Source organism: Macrotis lagotis, chromosome 4, assembly GCF_037893015.1.
Source record: "Macrotis lagotis isolate mMagLag1 chromosome 4, bilby.v1.9.chrom.fasta, whole genome shotgun sequence".
Taxonomy (NCBI): domain Eukaryota; kingdom Metazoa; phylum Chordata; class Mammalia; order Peramelemorphia; family Peramelidae; genus Macrotis; species Macrotis lagotis.
The window spans coordinates 141,794,713-141,809,141 of NC_133661.1; positions in this window are offsets into that span (position 1 = coordinate 141,794,713).

Here is a 14,429-nt window from a genome sequence, read left to right on the forward strand (position 1 = left end):
GAGGTTTGAGGAAGGATGAAAAAATTTAGAATAAATCCAATAATGAGTCAGATAGCAAATAAATTAAGACATCGTAAAAAAGGATTGTATTGCTATAAGGGTCTTAAGATTGAGTAACATAAATTTGTAATGGACCCAGTCCAGCATGGTTTTGAGATTTTTCTCTAGTTCTCTTCAGCAACAAAAGAGCAAAGAAGATAGATGGTGGGAGTAATCCAAGTTTGAGGTTTGTCAAGGTGTGCTTGGGAAAAGACATGGATTCAAAACTTGAGGAAATGATAGAGGATATTTGGGGCTGTCTATCAAAGGCTTATTGAAAAGAAGTCATAGTTATAGATTTAGAAATGGAAGGGACCTTTAATCATTATCTGTTTCGATCCCAGGTTCAGAGAGATTAAATATAGAAAGACTTTTTAATATGAACCAGAAAGGACTTCTTAAATCAAGACTACTCACAGTTCCAACCATCTGACTAATCAATATTTGCTTCACTTGTGACTAAACTAAAATTATTTGAATCATACTAATAGCAAGACTATTAACTGTCCTTTCTTAGATACATTTTAATAATATTGAAGAGCCAGGAGCAGCTAGATGGTTCAGTGGATAGAGCACCAGTCCTGGAGTCATGAGGACCTGAGCTTAAATTCAGCCACAAATATCTAATCTTTATTTAGCTGAGTGACCTTGGATAAGTCACTTAACCTATTGTCTTGCAAAAAAACAAAAAAAAATTGAAGAGCCACAGAGAAATTTTAGCTATATACTGCTATCAGGTTTGTTTTTAGTGTTTTTTGTACATGTAACCCAAGGAAGTAAGCCTAAGTTTGAAAAATGGCCTGAAGATTTCTTCATTGTGAAAATATAGTGACTTTCAATATTTTTGAACATGTAATTTCTCAATTTCCCCAGTCATTTTGCTAATTTCCAACAATGGAGGAAGTTACCCTAGAGGGAAATTACAAAAATCTCTCTCTTGGACAGTAGGTGAAATTTTTCCATAATCTTATCAAAATAGGGTTACTTTTTACATCCCATATAATTCTAAAGCTGGCTACCAAGCATATATTTTCTCTCTCCATCCCACCTCCAGATCCCATTTAGGTTTTATCTTTTCCCAGTACCATGGAATTTAAACTCTTTGAAAATAATCATTATGGGACAGTTCAAATCTAGTCTCAGATACTTACTAGTTAATATGTCCCTGGATAAATCACTTTACCTCTGTCTCTGTTTTTCACAACAGGAAAAATATTAGCACCTACCTCCAAGAGTCTTTGTGAGAACCAAAGGAGATAACATCTGTAAAGCATTTTGCTATATAAAAGCTATAAATTATTATCACAATTATTATTATTTTACTACTACTACTACCATACCACCACCAACAACCTGTTACTGTCACTGCTATTACTACTACTGCTACTACTATTGTTACTGTTACTGCTACTGCAACTACCAACCACAGTTCCTGGAACATTTTGAATACATAATAAATGCTTTGTGGTTTATTTATTCACAGACAAACCATAGTTTTAAATGTTTTTGAAAGAGACAGAAAGTTAGGCTATAGCTACATCTTTGCCACTAAATAGGCTTATAACTTCAAAAAAGATCACTTAGTCTCTACTACATCTGAAAGCTAGGAATAATACTATCTGATCAACTTCACAATATTATGGAGAATAACAGGCACTTTACAAAGTTACAAGCACTATATGAATATAAAGAATGATATTACTTTATATTCACATGGCCCCTTTCAACAACTTATGTCAATCTTTTCTTGTTATTATTAACTTAATCCACCAACTTCTCTTCAAAAGAACCATATTTCCCTGAAAATAAGACCTAACATGGGTTTTTCAGTAGCATCACAATATAATCCCCATGCCAAAGATAAGCTCCCCATTAAGCTCATCAACTAGATATACACATTTAGTACATGCATTTAAACACACAATGGACATGTTGAATTATAAAAATATAATATTAATATATAATTGAATATAAATTAATATTATTGATACTTAACACAAATGATAATATAAATTATAATTATTTATAAATGTCCAAGTGAGCACTTTTGCATGAGAAGTAAATGTCTACGTAAACAGCTGAACTAGAAATTTATTGCTGAATGGCCAAATGAAGTACAGATATGATGTACTAATAAGAAGTGCACTTCATAACATCTGGATGGGAAAAAAAAGCCCCACCTCTAATCATCACTAAGGGAAGGATAAAATTGAATGTGTTTTAGGCATTTATGTTCTTGAAACTGAAAAAGTCTGGTGAACACAAGAAGTTATAAGGAAGCAGGTCAATTTAATATGGTCACTTGTTTTGTGAGGTGGCCAAAGAGGTCTGCTAGTCTGGGACTCAGTCACACTCACTATGTTAAAGACATGAAGAACTTCCATACAGATAGAGAAATAGATCAAACAATTATTCCCACAGGAATGGCTGCCTATCTCCAGACATTCCCTAAAAATAAGCCTTAGTGCATCTTTTGGAGCAAAAATTATTAATATAAGAACGTATATTCTTTTCTAGGAAATATGGTAGAAAGCACTTGGGATTTCCTTTTAGTTGGGGGACCTGGAATGATAAAATAACTAATCTCAGGTCAGAAAAGATAGAACCAGAAAGGACTTCTTAAATCAAGACTACTCACAGTTCTAACCATCTGATTGAACACCCGAAGGGTATACCCCAAGCAAGTTGCCTGCCTGGGGAACTTCTCAGTGTTTAAATTCATTTGACATTGATTCAAGGACATGCAGGACATAAATTCACTGAGTTGACTATAAATAAGTTCCAGGAAAAAATAGCCTTATTAGGGACAAGAACCTGTAGCAAGGCAAGTTCTCTAAGTTCTTATTAGCTAAGACTTTCAGGTGGATTTAACAAAGGTGTAATACAAATCTTTCTCAGCTGCTATTAGGTAAAACATGTCCTACACACTGAGATGTTATCTCATTGTGGTGTTAACATACCCAGATAATATAAGTCTCTAAATTGTAGGCACTTAGAAAATAATTTAAACAGGTGCAGGTTGATGGGATTCTCCAATTTGTGTTTACTTTCCTCTTCACATAGAAAAGCATCAGCAATTGAATTAAATCAGTCTTGCTGGCTTGGATAAATGTTAGTATTTGAACAAAGGATGGAGGAAAAGGATAAATAGAGAAACATGAGGAAAAACAAACAAAAACCCCCTCCACTTTGCTGAGCAAACTGTTCTAACTTCCCCATTTTCTTAACCCCCCATTTTATAGATTATACAGTCATAGCTCAAGATATTTAGGACATAGATCAGATGCCAAATTGCTCTCTGCTCACAAATATAATATTTGGTTTTATGGGTATTGATGCTTTAGTCGAGATAGCCCTTTCTTCTGATGCTATAATTGTTTCAGTTAGGGGTCTAAAAAATTAAAAAGAACTTTTATGATGTGCATTTCAGTATAATTGGTTTCTTTCATAATCCTACGTATTCTAGGTTTTTTTTTTATAATAGTTTCATAGTTTCATAGGCTTCACCAGAATACTGGAGAAGTCTATGACATAGAAAGAACTATTGCTATAAATTTTCTTCTTTATCATCCTTACTGCCCCAGTTCCTAGCCCCAAACCTCTCTTTTAGTTCCTGAGAATTTACTTCTGAGAAAACTGTAAAATAGTTTTTATTCATCCATCATGCTGCTTCATCCACCATGCCGCTCTTCCTCCCTATTCTCTCCCACTCTACCCTGGTTCTCACTGTCTTTTCTCCCATTTCCCTAGCAAAACAAATTCTGAAAAAAAGAGATTCAGAAAAAAAACCTCATTCATATTTATTGTAACTCATTTTATAAATAAAAGTACTCTTCTCAAAAAATCCTTGTGGAGATTGTACAAGTATGATGGGAGCCAGCTTGTCATGGTATATGGGGTACTGGATTAAAATAATATTTTGATACTTACAGTCACCCTTGGAAATTTGTTAACTTCTCAGTATCTCAGTCTCCTCTTTTGCAAAATGAACTCTTTAGGCTATGAGGCCTCTTGGGTCTCATCTACTTCTAAATTTATACTAGATTTCTATGAAAGGAATGGGAGCTCTTATCTATTTTTTTGTTTGTTTTGTTTTATTTTTGTTTTTGCAAGGCAATGGGGTTAAGTGACTTGCCCAAAGGTAATTACCCAGCTAGGTAATTATTAAGTGTCTGGGGTTGGATTTGAATTCGGGTCCTCCTGATTTCAGAGCCAGTGTTCTACCCATTGTGCCACCTAGCTCCTATCTCTTTTTACAGTTAATGGAACTGAGGTTAAAGGACTTGCTTGTGATCACATGACTACCAAATGTATGAAACAGGTTTCAAACTCCTCTCCTAAATCTCAAGTTCAAATGTCAAAGTCACTAACTAAGATGTCTCCCTCTAAAATATAAATGACTAATTAGGTGTTTGGGGTCTCTCAAGTCCTAAATTTTTTCAAAGACTAACAAAGTCTTTTTAAAAAGCTAAAACAATGAATTATAGACTTAGGAGCATTTGAAACCAACTGAATTGCTGCCATCTGAAGCCAGTATGAATGTGGAATTGGGAGTCCATGAATTTGGCAGTCAAAAAGAATGTGCCCTGAAAATATATTATGTATTTATTCATAAGGTTGCCTCTGCTTCTCCTCAATCTAATAGAGAAATAGACAGTAAGGACCAAGAGAAATGGCATCTGAGCAATTGTTTCTAAGAGAAACAAAAACATTATCTTGATAATTAGCCAGAAGAAAATAGATTTTATCAAGATTTTCCTTAAAGAAGAATGGCAACATCTTTAATAGGAACTTAAAAAATATCTTTAAAAAATGAAAATATAAACTAAAGAGCAATGGGTTAGGAATCAAAGGAGATGGGTTCAAATTCTCTCTTCCACTACTTAACTACCTCTATGACACTGGGTATTATTCAACTCTCCAGCTTCAAATTTCTTCATAAATCAAATAAGAGAATTGGATTTCTTGATTTCCAAGAATTGTTCCAGTCTATGTTACTATGATCTTCAACAACTCATTTGATGAGCTGTGAGATCATTTTGCCCTCTCATTTGAATATTGAATATTTGGAAAATTGGGGGCAAGGTGAATGTAGATATAAGGAAGGCAAGTGAACTAGCCTCTGTGTACACACAGTTTTCCTCTGATGTAAACCCTAACCATTAAAACGAAGATATAGCCTGAAACAGGAAGAGTTAAGCAAATTGCAGCTGAAATTGTTTAAACAACTGATTTAACAAAGTTTCCTCAAAAGGTCCAGAGAGGAGATAGAATAATCAGGATCCTTAAGAGAACACTATTAGAAGGATCTAGCTTAAGAAACCAATATTATTAAATTCTTCAAGATTAGATAGTAACTAGCCCAAAGTATAAATACAATGGTGCAGGAGCTCTCAGTCTTTTTCTTCAAAAAAATTGAACTGGGGCAGATACTGAAAAGTACTAAACTGACACTAAGGGAAGGTGATGTTTTCAGACACTACTTCTCATTCAATCTATTAACTAAAAATGTGAACAGTTTGTGATCTGACCCACAAATATAGATGACTACTGATTTTTAGCAGCTTTCAACAGTCTTAAAGAGTTTCTGGTCAGGCTGGGGTTACTGACTAGGAACACTTGCTGTAATTTCCAGTTCAAAGTGACATAACATAGGTGAATTTAATTAACTAGGGTGAGAGAGAGAGAGTCCTGACTAAAGAAATTCCTGCTCAAATATCAATATCTATTGTCAGAGATGATCCAAGTGGCTGAATGCATGGTTGGTGGCACCGTGAACTGATCCAATCCCATTTAGGAGAGCAATTTGGAACTATGTCCAAAGGGTCTAAAATTATGCAATACCCTTTGATCCAGCAATACCATGTCTAGATCTGTATCCCAAAGAGATCATAAAAAGGGAAAAGGACCCATATGCACAAAATTATTTATAGCAGCTCTTTTTGAGTGAAAAAGAATTAGAAATTGAAGGGATGCCCCTCAATTGGGGAATGGCTGAACAAATTGTGGAATATGAATGTGATGAAATACCATTGTCCTGTAAGAAACCATGAGCAGGTAGCTTTCAGAAAAACCTGGAAAGACTTATATGGACTGATGCTGAGTAAAGTGAGCAGAACCAGGAGAATATTGTACAACTTAATAGCAACACTATGTGATCATCAACTATGATAGACTTAGCTCTTAAGAATACAGTGATCAAAAACAATTCTAAATGACTTGTGATGGAAAATGGGGAGAAAGTTCCAGAGAAAGAACTCTGAAGCCCAAATGCAGAACAAAGACTTCTATTTTTCACTCTTTTAAATTTGTTGCTTGTTTTTACTTTCTCTCACAATTTTTTTTCTTTTGTTTGATTCTTCCTTCACAACATGACTAATATGGAAATATATTTAACATGACTGAACATGTACAACCTGTATCAGATTTCTCATTGTCATGGGAAGGAGGGAGGGAGAAAAAAATGTGGAACTCAAAACCTTACAAAAAAAATGATGAAAACTATTTTTATATGTAATTGAAAAAATATTAAAATAAATAAAAAGATAAACATGGCTAGTAGAAAGTTAAGTAAGTGAGAGGAAGCCCCTCAATGAGAACCATGAAAACCAAATGCCTGAAAAAGAATTTATGACTTTTTTTAACAGCTTCTTGATAACTTTCAGAGGCTGGGCATTTTTTGGGATTGGGTAAATTCCTAACACTGAAGCTTCAGTTATTAAACACATTTTTTTCTCTGTCCTTGGCCAAGATGAATTACTCTGGGTGGATTAATAAAGCTATAAACAGGTGGTTCCTTCTTAAAGAAACTCTTTTTTTGTATTGTAGAGGCCAGAGGCTAATAATGCTCCCCAGGCCTTCTATATCTAACACCTTGTTAAATAACTTCCTAAGACAAGTGGATAAACCATCATGTATGAGATTAAAAACTGGCTTAGGTGTATTACTACCAAATACTAGAAGCTTTAGTGCTAATTGTTTACCTATTAGGCATTCTGTCACCAAGCTCCAAGATGCTATCATCAAATTCAATTGTGGCTCTCTAATTAGTTAGACTCTTGGCCCTATAATCTTTTTTTTTCCTTAGGTGTACATTTCATCCAAAGGGTGTCTGAATCTGGCATTCACTCCAAAAGAGGAGGGGGGGGGGAATGGTGCATAAAGTTTCCATTATGCTTGAAAAGCAGAACCATCTGTTAGAAGCATCATGACACTCCTTGGAACGCAGCCTTGGAAACGGTGTTTACCAACAGAGAGTTGGCATCTCAAAAAAACTCAAGGTCTTGGCACCAGCAGCTCCCTCCTCCCTGGCCAGGGAGTATTCCAGAGGAGACACAAAACAACCTTTCCCAGAGAATTATAAGCCTTAGAACTGAACATTTGGATATCCCTGAGTACTCACAGGCAAGTTCCCTCATCGTAGGCAACCCATTGAGTTTTTGTTTTCAAAGGACATCTGAAAGAACAAGGTCACTTGATCTGTGGTATATCTTTTAGGTCTGACTAAAGAGAGTCTGTAGAGTGGTGATCCACAAGATTCTAGTTTTAAAGGAACTGATGAAAAGTTGAATATTACTCAGGCCAGGTGCAAGCTGGAGACAGCTTGAACTAGCTCAGAAGCCATTATTAAATTTTTAGTATGAGCATTTACACCTGAGAAATCATGTTACAAACTCAAGACCTGATTTATTGTTTTGTTGATTTCTAGATTTAAGAAAGTGGTGGAGAAAATATTAATAGTGCATATTAAACATTTAAATGTATCATATATACAGGTTTTTTTCAGAGAGGAGGTTGGCCAACATTAACCAGCACACTCTAGATTCAAGCCTAGGTCTCCTTCAGAGAAAGTAATAATAATTCACATTTAAATAGCAACATAAATTTAGAGATGAATGAGCTATTAGAATTATTTAGTGTGACACCTGTTTTTTAAAAAAGAGAAAGCAGTGGCCTAGAGTGAATAAAAATGACTTGTCCTAAGGCATACAGTAAATAAATATTTACTAGGGATTTGAACCCTGGTCCTCATGCTAAAACTGTCTTGATTTCCTCTGCTATAATACCCAGTCTCTAGGAGGGTACAAGTGATTTACCTTCCAAGAAACCTCTGAAATAGATAATTCAAGTACTGCAGTCTTCCTTCTACAGATGAGGAAACTGAGACTCAAAGAGTTATTAAGTCTGTTAACCAAAGTCACATAACTAGTAAGAGTTTGAGTCAGGTATTTTTTTTTTTACTCTAAAGTCAGGATTCTTTCTATTGTACTAATTGTGAACAGTGAATTAGTTATAATTCTGTCAAGTATTCTGATAAAGGAAAGGTAGAGAAACCGCCTTAACTCCTAGTCTTCTCTTCCCCCCTGCCACCCCCTATTCCCCAGCCTACTCATTCCCTTCCTGCTTCTAACTGAAGGGCAGTTAACAGTTTATAGAACATTACCTATAATACTGGGAGAACTTTTCAATCTTTTATCAAATTTACTGAATTTTCCCCTTTTTCTTTTTTTTTTAAATATTCTTTATTATAGAGGATGATTTTGGAGGAGGGATGGGGTAAATTTTCAAACAAAAGATTAAAAAAAAGTTAATTCTCTCACACCACTAACCTATTCTTCTCCCTCCATACCTTTTGCATGAGTTCCATTTGATAGATAGAGATGGTATATTAGAAGGTTCCAATTGTAATAGAAATGATAGAATCTTAGATTCAGAACTGGAAAGAAGAGAGTGACTTAGAGAAAGTCAGTGATTTAGCCAAGGTCACTTGGGAAGTAAGTCTCAGAGCCAGCAACTGGATCTTAGGTTCAGCTCTCTTTCTATGACACCAGACTGCCCCTGTCTGCCATTCCTCATCTTTGTTAGCTATCTCCCAGTTCCTGAATGTTTGAAGCATGCCTTCCTTATCTCAACTCCACCAAACCTCTGGGCTGGCTCTAAGTTCTCACTGCATTCTGAAAGGCTATCCTTCTTTATGGGGCCATCTTGGGCAGAACTTATGCAGAATTCTGAGTCATTCCTAAGGGAGAGACAACCAGAGGAAACAGGAGACAGAGGTCTCTACCCTGGAGGAACTCCTCAACTGAAGCCGGAGACAGGACAACCACACATGAAAACGCATTTAAAAAAAAACCCACAAATGACAGAAACATATAAACATATACATAACCAATTACAGCTGTACCGAGATATGTACACACAAGGGCTGAGGGGGCTGCTTGAGGGCCTGGATCCAGATGGGGTTAATCTTGGGTCCATCTCCACCCACATCCCCCTCAGTGCCCAGCCCCTCTTTTCAGCTCCTTTTCAGACTCTAGTTTTTAATTAGCCCTGAACATCCCGAGGGCCAGACTCACTATCATCCTGTGGGCCTTCCCCCCTTGCCACACAAAGAAGGTGCTTGTGGACTGAACACCAGCTTCTCAGCTGCCAACACTTTTGAGGTTTGGCTAGTAGTTCCCCAAGGGCATACCAAGTCCATAGGCTGCTAGGCATGGTATAGAACTGCATCTGCATATGTTGTCCGCTGCCGAGCATCTCCAGGCATATGTGGGCCTCCTGGAGAGCCTGCCCCCTCATTTCTGATTCTTGAGGAAAAGCAATATTTCCATGAGCTGGCTGTAAACTGGGGAGCTCTATTTGGAGTGCTAGCTGGGTGTTAGTTACTACCCTAGTCCCTTTGGATGAAATGGCAAAGGGAGGGCTAGTTGAACCTCCTGGCACAACCCCTCCCCAGATGCAGGAGGGGAGGGGAGAATAAAAAGGCCACCAATTTAAGAGGGATTAAAGGAAAGACTTTTCAAGCTCCTTATAATTAACTGATGGAACTCACTGCTGCAGGGTATGGCTGAGTCCTGGAGCTTAGCTAGGTGCAAGAAAGACTGCCACGTGGGTGAATCAGAAGGGCATCTGCAGTTACAATGGCAGAGATAAAATTACAGGGCATCTCAGTTTTCCTGCTCTAAGGCATAAGCTGATCTGGAGGTGGAGCAGGATAAAATTGTCTCTCTCTCTCCTTTGGCATAGAATTGCACAGTTAAGTTACATCTTTTTTTTTCTTTTTTTTTTTCAGCATCCAGTTTTGGAAATCAGGCCCTAGGCTTGATGGATGGGGGGACTCTTTGAGCTAGGAAAGTCCTCTCATGAGATCCCTTGCAATTTTCTGTAGGTTTTAAAAGATACTGCTTTTGGCAATGCTGAACTGTTAAATACTGCTGCCAACATAGATATGACCTCAGTATCTCTATGAAATATTTTATGAAGATATTTTGGTGAATAAAAATTCTTAAGGGGGAAAGAAACTATCATCTATATAAAGAAAATTAATACTTCCCTCTAAAGAAAATCAGTTACTTTGGTAATTTCCCTTCACCTTGCTCAAATACAGTTTTTGGTAAACTGTACAGAAATGTTAAACTGAATGTTAATTTTAATGTTAAACTGAAAAACACTCACTTTTTTTTAAAAGAATGCACAAAGCCCAGTTGTCTTACATAGTATTCAGCTCTTTAGATAATTGCAAAATTGTATTGACTGTGCCTGTCCTGAAGAGAAAAGTTGAACACTGGTTTAGACCAAGGGTGAAATTTAGGAAGACAGAACAGGACAAATTGAAGAAAAGCTGTATTGTAGTCAAAAGGTCCTGTGTAAACTTTGGTCAAATCATTTAATTTCTTTATGCCACAATTTCCACATCTGTAAAATGAGGGGACTTACTAAATCAAAGATCCTCAACCTTGGGCTCATGAACATTCAAAAATATTTTAATAACTATTTCAATACATTTGGTGTTCTTTTTAATCCAATGTATTTCATGAATTTACAACCATTATTCTGAGAAGTCTGTAGGTTTCACCAGGTTGTCATGGGGTCCATGACATCAGAAGAGGTTAAGAATTCCTGAACCAGATGACCTCTAAATCTATGAGCTTATGAAAAAAGGAAGAAATCTTACATCTAGTCAACACCAGGCCCCCTTCCTATTTAAAATTTCAAAGAGGGACCTGTGCTAATCAGTGTAGGTTTCCCCTCCATTTGGTGTCATCAAAGGAGACTCATTTATCTTGACAACAGATTTATCCTAGACATTATTTTTACCCAGACACTGTGAAAGATTGTCTCATAAAATAGAAAAGCATATCCAAGGGAGCAGAAAAGCATAATTCTCAAACACAAAATGACAATATCTCTAGCATCTGTCCCCTTCCCTCCACTCAAAGCTACCACCCTATTTCAGGCCCTCATTACCTCTCTCCTATTCTATTACAGCAACCTCCTAATTGGTCTCCTAACTTCAAGTCTCTCCCCAATCCAATCCAGCCTGCAAAGAGCTGCCAAATCATTTTCCTTAAGTACTGGTCTGATCATATCACTCTCTACTAGATAAACTCCAACGGTTCCCTATTGCCTCAGATCAGATATAGCCTTCTCTGGCTTGGCTTTCCAATATTATTATTATACATTTGTTCCTCTTCTTATCCTCTATTGTCCAGCCAAATGAACCACCTCACTTTTATACTCCATCTCCCATCTCAATGCTTCATCTCTACCTATTAGAAGTCCCTGGTTGCCTTCAAAACTTCTCAAATATCACATCTATCACCTTAGCTGCTAGTGCTTACCATATTAAAAAACTACCTTTGATATAGTATATAAATACTTAGATATGTATCTATTATTTCCCCAGATATAATGTAAGCTCTTTGAGGGTAGGGATCACTTTTTTTTTCTTTGCATCCCTAGAACTGGTCCAGTTAAAAACACAGGGTAGATAAGATAGGGGCTGACCTATGATTTAATTAATTGATATATAAGGGAACTCCTGATGAAGAAACTCCCTCTACCAATTTAAGTCATGCCTATATCTGCAAATTATGGTCTTGGAGAGTCTAGGTACTGATAAGTTAAATGATTTTCCCATTTACTTAGAGCCAGAGTATGTGTCAGAAGTAGAATTGGACCTCGTTTTCTTGGCTAGTGTTGCCTCTACCTCTTAAGGTTGTTGTGAGGATCAAATGAAATATTTTTAAAAATACAAAGTCGACTTAATAGAAATGCTTATTCCAGGGCCAACTGGGTGACACATTGGATAGAGCGCCGGCCCTGGAGTCAGGAATACCCAAGTTCAAATCAGACCTCATACACTTAATAATTACCTAGCTGTGTGGCCTTGGGCAAGCCACTTAACCCCATTGCCTTGCAAAAACCTTAAAAAAAAGAAAGAAAAAGAAATGCTTATTCCCTAGGGGTGGCTAGGTAGTGCAATGGATAGAGCACAGGCCCTGGAGTCAGGAGCACCTGAGTTCAAATCCAGCCTGGCACTTAATAATTGCCTAACTGTGTGACCTTGGACAAGTCACTTAAACCCATTGCTTTGTAAAAAAAAAAAAAACAAAAATAAATAAATAAATGCCTATTCCCTTTCCCTAAGTGTCCATGGTTATTGAGAATAGAAATTTGATATGAACAATAATACATGAATTAGGCCTATATCTCAATCCCAGTAAAATACTCATATGGTTCTTTCAATTACAAGAATGCTTGCTTGGTGTTTCAGATGTTTCAAAGTTCAATCAGTTCTATGGGTTATGTAACAGTTTGCATTGGTTCACTGATGATTTTCTTTTTTAAATAAAAACTTCAGTTCATGGATCATTTTTTTAAAAAGAAATTAACATTTTTAAAAAAATTGATCTTGTAGTCCAAGATTTTGCAAATTATCATCATTCACCATGACTTTAGTTCTCAGTCAAGTTTGGTTTAAAATTCTGATAGGAAAGCTGGTATTGAAAATGCCATATCTATAAATATCAAAGAAATCAAATTCTTTCCCCCTTTCCTCTCTTTCTTTTAAATAATATTCTCTTTAAGAATTATAGGCAACTAAGAAAATGCATTCTAATTTCTTTGTCCACAATAATGATTTCTTTCTTTACAGGAATTTACCATCAAAGATTTTTAATATATATATGTGTGTGTGTGTGTGTGTGTGTGTGTACACTAATTCTAGTGCTTTCCCTTTGGTGATTATTTCTTATTTATTCTGATATAGTTTATCTGTAAATAAATTGTTTGCATGGTGTATTTCCCTTTAGATTTTATATTCCTAGAGCAGTGTCTGGTTTGGGGTTTTTTTGTGTTTTTTTTTTGTATCCCCAGAACTTAACACAGGGCTTGCCCTATAATAGTGCTTAATATATGCTTATTAACTGACTCAGTGTGTGTGTGTGTGTGTGTGTGTGTGTGTGTGTGTGTGTGTATCATATATACAATATATATGTATATACATGTATATATACATGTATATACATATATATTGTATATATGCCAACAAGCAGTGTGGGATAGGGATTCACCTTGTATTTGCCAAGATGCTTATGCAGCAGAAATGTTATTTATGAAAGTCAGGAAATACTCATTATGTGCTAATCTCTATCTTCTCAGAATAAGTGGCTAAAATGAAAAAAAAAAAAGAAAAAGCATCTGACTGTAAGGATTTCTGGGGAAAAAAACCTGTTAACCACTTCATATTTCTTGTCCTCACAGGGCTACAAACTGAAGGGAAATTTTAAAACACTGGGAATCAATAAAAAGGTGGTGTGTATTGTAGTGGAAAGTAACTGGATTTGGAGTCAAAGAAGGTGGGTTTAAATGTCACTTCTACTGCAGAATGGCTCTGGACAAATCATTTAATTCTTTAGGTCAGAAGTTTCTTCCTTTGTTCAATGAGGAATAATAATAATTGATGACATAGGTCTTAAAGATTGCAAAGTACTTTAGACAAATAATGGGAGTCTGACTTCTCTCCATGCAGAGAAACTAGGGAGCATGCTTCCAAGGGAATCATGATGATATATCTAAGAGAAGTATCATGGAGAAACTATGTGTAGATATTTAGTAATGGTGAAAAGGAGACTTTTTGATTGACTGCAAAGGCCATTTACAAGGATTGTCAACATCAATAACTTACTCATCTGTCTCATTCCCTCTTGGAAGATCTTAGCAAATCTTTTGGTCATTTCATCCATTGAGAAAACATACAATAAAGGGAAAGGCCTCTGAAGTTATGTGGTTCAATGAAAGGATCTCAATCCTTGAGGTCAGATATTTTCTTTTTCATTCTAGGTAAAGGGCATGACACCTCTCTAACCTTTTAAGTTGTATTCCAAAATCTAGAGCATTGATGTCCCAGTGAGCAAAAAGTGACCTCTCAGGCCCCAGATAACGGAAGCTGAGACTAGGACTAATGTATACATCAACTTACATTAGAACATGAACTTGATGGGACCATTACTCAGAGACTGATGATATGGGGAGTAATGAGGAAATGTTTTCACATTTGTCCTTGGATAGTTGAAGAAAATATCCTTCTGTAAAATAATCAATATTAA